The 4,990-nt window shown below is 34.2% G+C and overlaps 1 long non-coding RNA gene across 4 annotated transcripts; it reads right to left on the bottom strand.

Moving 5' to 3' along the window:
• Nucleotides 1-360: 360 nt before the first annotated feature.
• Nucleotides 361-4,574, bottom strand: LOC129304825 (uncharacterized). Of its 4 annotated transcripts, none has more exons than XR_008591796.1 (5): nt 4,273-4,574; nt 3,633-3,689; nt 3,407-3,520; nt 2,006-2,125; nt 361-445 (listed from the first exon to the last, which is right to left on the bottom strand). It is a non-coding gene; the product is annotated as an uncharacterized LOC129304825 (long non-coding RNA). The 4 variants fall into 4 exon arrangements; XR_008591798.1 differs by having other exon boundaries at nt 4,288-4,574; XR_008591797.1 differs by having other exon boundaries at nt 4,296-4,574.
• Between the last annotated feature and the right edge of the window lie 416 nt (nt 4,575-4,990).

Below are 4,990 nucleotides of genomic sequence, written 5' to 3'. Positions count from 1 at the left end.
TAGAAAGTTGTTAGTGGAATTATTTAGATTCCTTGTGTGACACCTGAGAGTGATTTCCCTTGTTTCATTTCAGAGTATGATATACAATAAAATAATAAGATAAAATATTTCGATACCCCCTTAGGGCCTTTACTGAGCCAAAATGACTTGCGGGGTTAGTAAACAATAAACATTCCGTTATATTTAATGTGTCAAATAGTTATTGTATTGACTGTTGGCCTACCTTCCTCCTAATTGCAGAAATTGCTTGTTTAAAAAGTGAGGGAAATCTCTCACCCACCATCTGTCCAAAGATTGGTAACTGTCGCTGCAGCCGTTTTCTTCATTCGTTAACAAAAACCTCCCCCACCCAAATTCCCTCCCTCCCTCTGTGCTTATCTTAATCTCTGCCTGGGTTCTGTATTGTAACGAATTAAACGGGCAGAAGAAGTCAAGAGCACCTGACCTGAAACAGAAAGGCAAGGCATTTAGCAGATCTGTACTCTGCTATTATGGGGTCATAAAAAATCTGACAAATTCTAAAACTAGGTATAACTAAATTTTTCCTAATACATCCGTTGATGTAATGATACCAAGACTAGAATGTACAATACGTGGTAGCATATCACCATCCTTAGAGACAGATATGAAAGTCTCAACCTTCATGCACAGAGTGCTACCTTGACTGTTCACCTGATTTACCTACTTTTCTTATAGCTATTGGCAATTTTACTGTTGCCTAGAATTAGTTTTGGTAGTACCAGAAGTTCAATTCTCTTGTACTTGCATATGTTTGCAATGCAAAACTAAATATAGGAGTTTTTGTTGTGTTAGTCTCTCCTAACCAGGAACATAACTCGTCAACAAACATAACAACCAAATGTGCAGACTCTCCTTCCAACCAATTAACAAGCGGAAAAGCTTGGTCAATGGAGACTGCTTTGCTTAAACGAGGAAGCTTCAACAGAAATGTTATTGCCAATCTATCAGCCAATTACTCTGTGTTCTACCCATTATATTTCTCATCCAATTTTTCTGACTCATCCAGATTAGGTTGATCGTTGGACTACGTTGTTCTTGTTGGATATAAAAGTCTGACAGACTCACAACTCAAATTAAGCTTGTAAATGACATGACTAGCAAGAAGAGAATCCTGCTTAAGAAATTTTAATTAAAAAATATTGGAAGCATTAAAAAGGAAATATTCTAATTAGTCTTAATTAAATCAAGGCTGTTGGTTTTTTAGAGTCTTCTATATTTTGTGTTTCAACAATATACGACTCCCCCCCCCCCCAAAGAAAAAAAAAAAAAAAGATTCCTCTGTTTGGTTCATGCGTTCTGATTTGATGCAGTCACCTATATTAAGAAAAATTGTTTCCGTTTTTGGAAGTTATATTCACCTCTCAACTGTAAAAACTGCCGAAAACCAACTTTGAAATATTCCGAGAGACTGCTTTTTGAGCATGACCTCCCGCCAAGAAGAGTACATCCCCCTACCATTCCCTAGGTTACTAATAAGCCCTCACTTCCTACTTTTAATATCTCTGCCAATTAGCATTACAATTACTACTATTAGTATTATTATTTTTTGATCCAGCAATGTCAAGGCTACCTCTTTACGCACCATCTTATTCTTGAATAATTTAGAATTAAATCCCAGCTTATTAGATTATTCAGACTTGGTTGCAAATGCCATCAATCAAAAATTAAATCCACTGCTTGGAGTGCAACTCACTTTTTAAACTTTATGGGTATTAGGTATAGGACAAAATGTAAAGGTCATTGTTAAGCAGGGTTGCATTCAGTAGGTCTAATACTGACCCTGATGGAATATAGCACCTTTAAAATTATTCTTAGAAACTACATGTCGATTATTTTGGCTGCAAAAGTATGCGTGTTGTTGTCTCTTTTGCACTGATGCCTATGATTATTTTAGTCTTTGGCATTTAATCAAAAAGATAAGATACAGTAACATCACAATTTTATAATTGGTATTATCTATCAAAAAGTGGTGTGAAGATGATACCTGAATTGGGCGAGCATCTGCAGCCATCAGCAAAATATCCTTACATAGATATGCGGCACTTCCTCGATTGTATACAACGTGTAGTTGAAGAAAACTTTTCCTTTGTACAAGTAGTGAAACCTATCAATAGCACGTAGAACATAAACTCCATTAAGACCATATCTTTCGGCTTAAGTGTTCAGTGATGCAATGATCTCATAGGTCTCGGATGATAGCAACATTTTGTCACATATAAAATGGACAGTGGAAAAGCTAGCTCATTTCTTTGTAACAACCCCATTCAGAGAATCGTACGGAGAGATTCTACAATCTTCAGCATCACTTATTGACTACATCAACATAATAGAGATACAGCCCACTAAATTCTTCCACTTTCACTAGCCAATAATGAATTTCCAAGTTACGAATTTGAGCCGAATTATATGCCACGTGTATCCCACAAAACAAGAAATCATTAAATCTTAACGTGCAACTGAAGGAATATCGCGGAGTCGACTATTTCCTGGAGGGTAGACAATTCTGTTTCGTGAATCAGTCAAATTTCAATTATACTAAATACAAAAGAGAGGACATGCAATGAAATGAGAAGCACTTTTTGCAGAACAACTTCCAAATTCCTATTATAATCAGGCCCCGGCAAAGCTCAAATTCATTACATGAACCTTTCACTTCAACCCGATAATGCAACTTTATGACCTTACTTGGTATCAGCAACTACATGAATTTTTCTGTTTACCCATTAAAAATATTAAACTTTTGCTTTGTTATCGTAAAATGATGAAAAAGATCCTTTACAGTACAAACCATGGCAACCCAACCCAGAACTAATACTTTATTTTTTATTTTGTGGCTATAAAAATATTAAGCAGCAGAAATTTTGAAAGTATAATCAGCCAATGACAAGATATTGAAATAGCAGAAGTTTACCATAATGGAATAATTGAGTTAGTAACTTTTATTTGTGGAAAATTATATCACTATGATTTGGTTCTGTTTGCAAATTAGTTGTAAAATGCTGACAAACCACATGTGCTAACCAAAAGAGATATAAAAATGACTAGTGGAATATAAGGCAAAAGAAGATCAATTGTAAGAAATCCTGATAGGCAAACATGTTGCAGCCTTGCAAGCGAGCTTGGCCACACAATTGATACAATGTAATGTAGATAAAAGGAAACGTTAAAAGGAAAATAATATTCTGACAATTTAAATTATAGGACCAAATTTTTTTACCCCAAAAAATAAAAATTATAGGACCAAATCTAAGCACGATTTGAACTCTCTGCTCTTTTATTATTTTCTTTAAAAAACGATTATTTCAGATACTTCCAAACAAATATACAATAGGATTGGATGAAATGGTCTCAACTGAAGCAGTGAGCTCTTCCAAATAAAAATTACCTATCCTCCAACCGCAACATTACTCCCATGACCCATCTTCTTCCTGTCTGCCCAACTTGAGATTGAATAGATTTTTTGCCAACTCACAATAACATGTAATTTCATATATAGCTTCTGCAAGAACATATGCACCCCCATTGAATTTACGTATTAGAGACAGTTCTCAAATTATAAATATCTGACCAACAGATTAGAAGCTTAAAACCAGATGATGCATCATTAGCACCTCAGCTACCAAAGCTGTTTGTGCTTGTTTCGTGAATAGGTAAGAATGCTACTGTGCCTGAAAAAATAGAAAAGAAATCAAAAATGGGCCAGACGAGAAGTCCTTAAGCTTAAACATCAGAAAAAGAAATAATACTAGACACGCACAATTCAGATAAAAAGATTATAAGCCTTCCGGCTTTTAAAACAAAAACTACAGAGTACAGGAGAATTCTCTTGGGCCCACCGACTTCCTCATAATCTGGTTGCACAGGAAATTTTGAATATTTACTGTGATTTCTCTCATGAGATTTATGCCTTCAACAGTTTAGCCTACTTTTCTTAAGAAAAAACTGACATGCAAAGTAAACAGCCCCACAAACTACTCATTTGACATTATTAAATTAGCTCCAATCTTTTGTTGACTTCTTCCCTTTCAATATCCTCCGGATTATGATTCACTTCTTATGCATTATCCGCACATTAAAATCAAGTCATAGGGTCCAAAATTGTGTTGAGTTCAATCATTTTCATAGATTCGAAATTTCCCCACATTCTTCACTCCCCAAAAGAAAATCATGTAACGGAAAAGTCAATGACTAAAACCTACTTGTGGACCTACTTCTTGATTGTGTCAAATTTAATTGAGATTATTATAATACATTGGTCATGCGTACAGCCTAACCGGTGCTCCCGCAAGGGGGATTGTAGTAGGTTTCAATGCTGAGGAGAATCAGAGAATGACGACAAGATCGGTCGGGATGAAGCTGATCAAGAAGGAGACTGATAGATTCGTGTTCCAAGACCAGAATCGATCAAAATCATCTCAAGAAGAGCGTCCATTATGAAAGTCTAACCTCTGGTCCTCGAAATCTTCTTGTCGTCGAATAAGTCATAACTCATAACCGGCTGGAGACGGCGGCTGGCGCTTGCTACCGGGGTTTTAGGAGGGGAAGTGAATCCTTTTTTTTTTTTTTTAAATTTTATTCTTTGGGTATTCGTTCAGTTGGCGGTACAAGATGCCAATAAAATGCTTTATAATATAGAATTATATTTATAATCAATATATTTATACATAATTATAAATATAATTAAGTAGATTTTACATGAAGGGATAGTAAAAATTAATGAGAGTAAAATATTAAGTAAATATTAATTTAATAATTTAATAAAAATTATTTAAAATATTTATAATAGGATTACATGACCTATTATAAATAGATAATTATAATAATAAAAATATATCTGGCAAAAAAATAAAAATAAAAATAATTATTTTAAAAAAATAGAGTAAATTAGCTAAATGGCCTCAAAAAATACAGTTCCTATAAATTATAGATAAAATTTTTTAATATTTTAAAATATGATCCATTCATAAAA

The sequence above is a fragment of the Prosopis cineraria genome, unplaced genomic scaffold (genome assembly GCF_029017545.1).
Source record: "Prosopis cineraria cultivar Desert tree isolate PC_DT_omini unplaced genomic scaffold, ASM2901754v1 PC1, whole genome shotgun sequence".
NCBI classification, from domain to species: domain Eukaryota; kingdom Viridiplantae; phylum Streptophyta; class Magnoliopsida; order Fabales; family Fabaceae; genus Prosopis; species Prosopis cineraria.
Note: the sequence above shows the minus strand (reverse complement) of the source record. Positions and strands in the feature narration are given on the sequence as shown.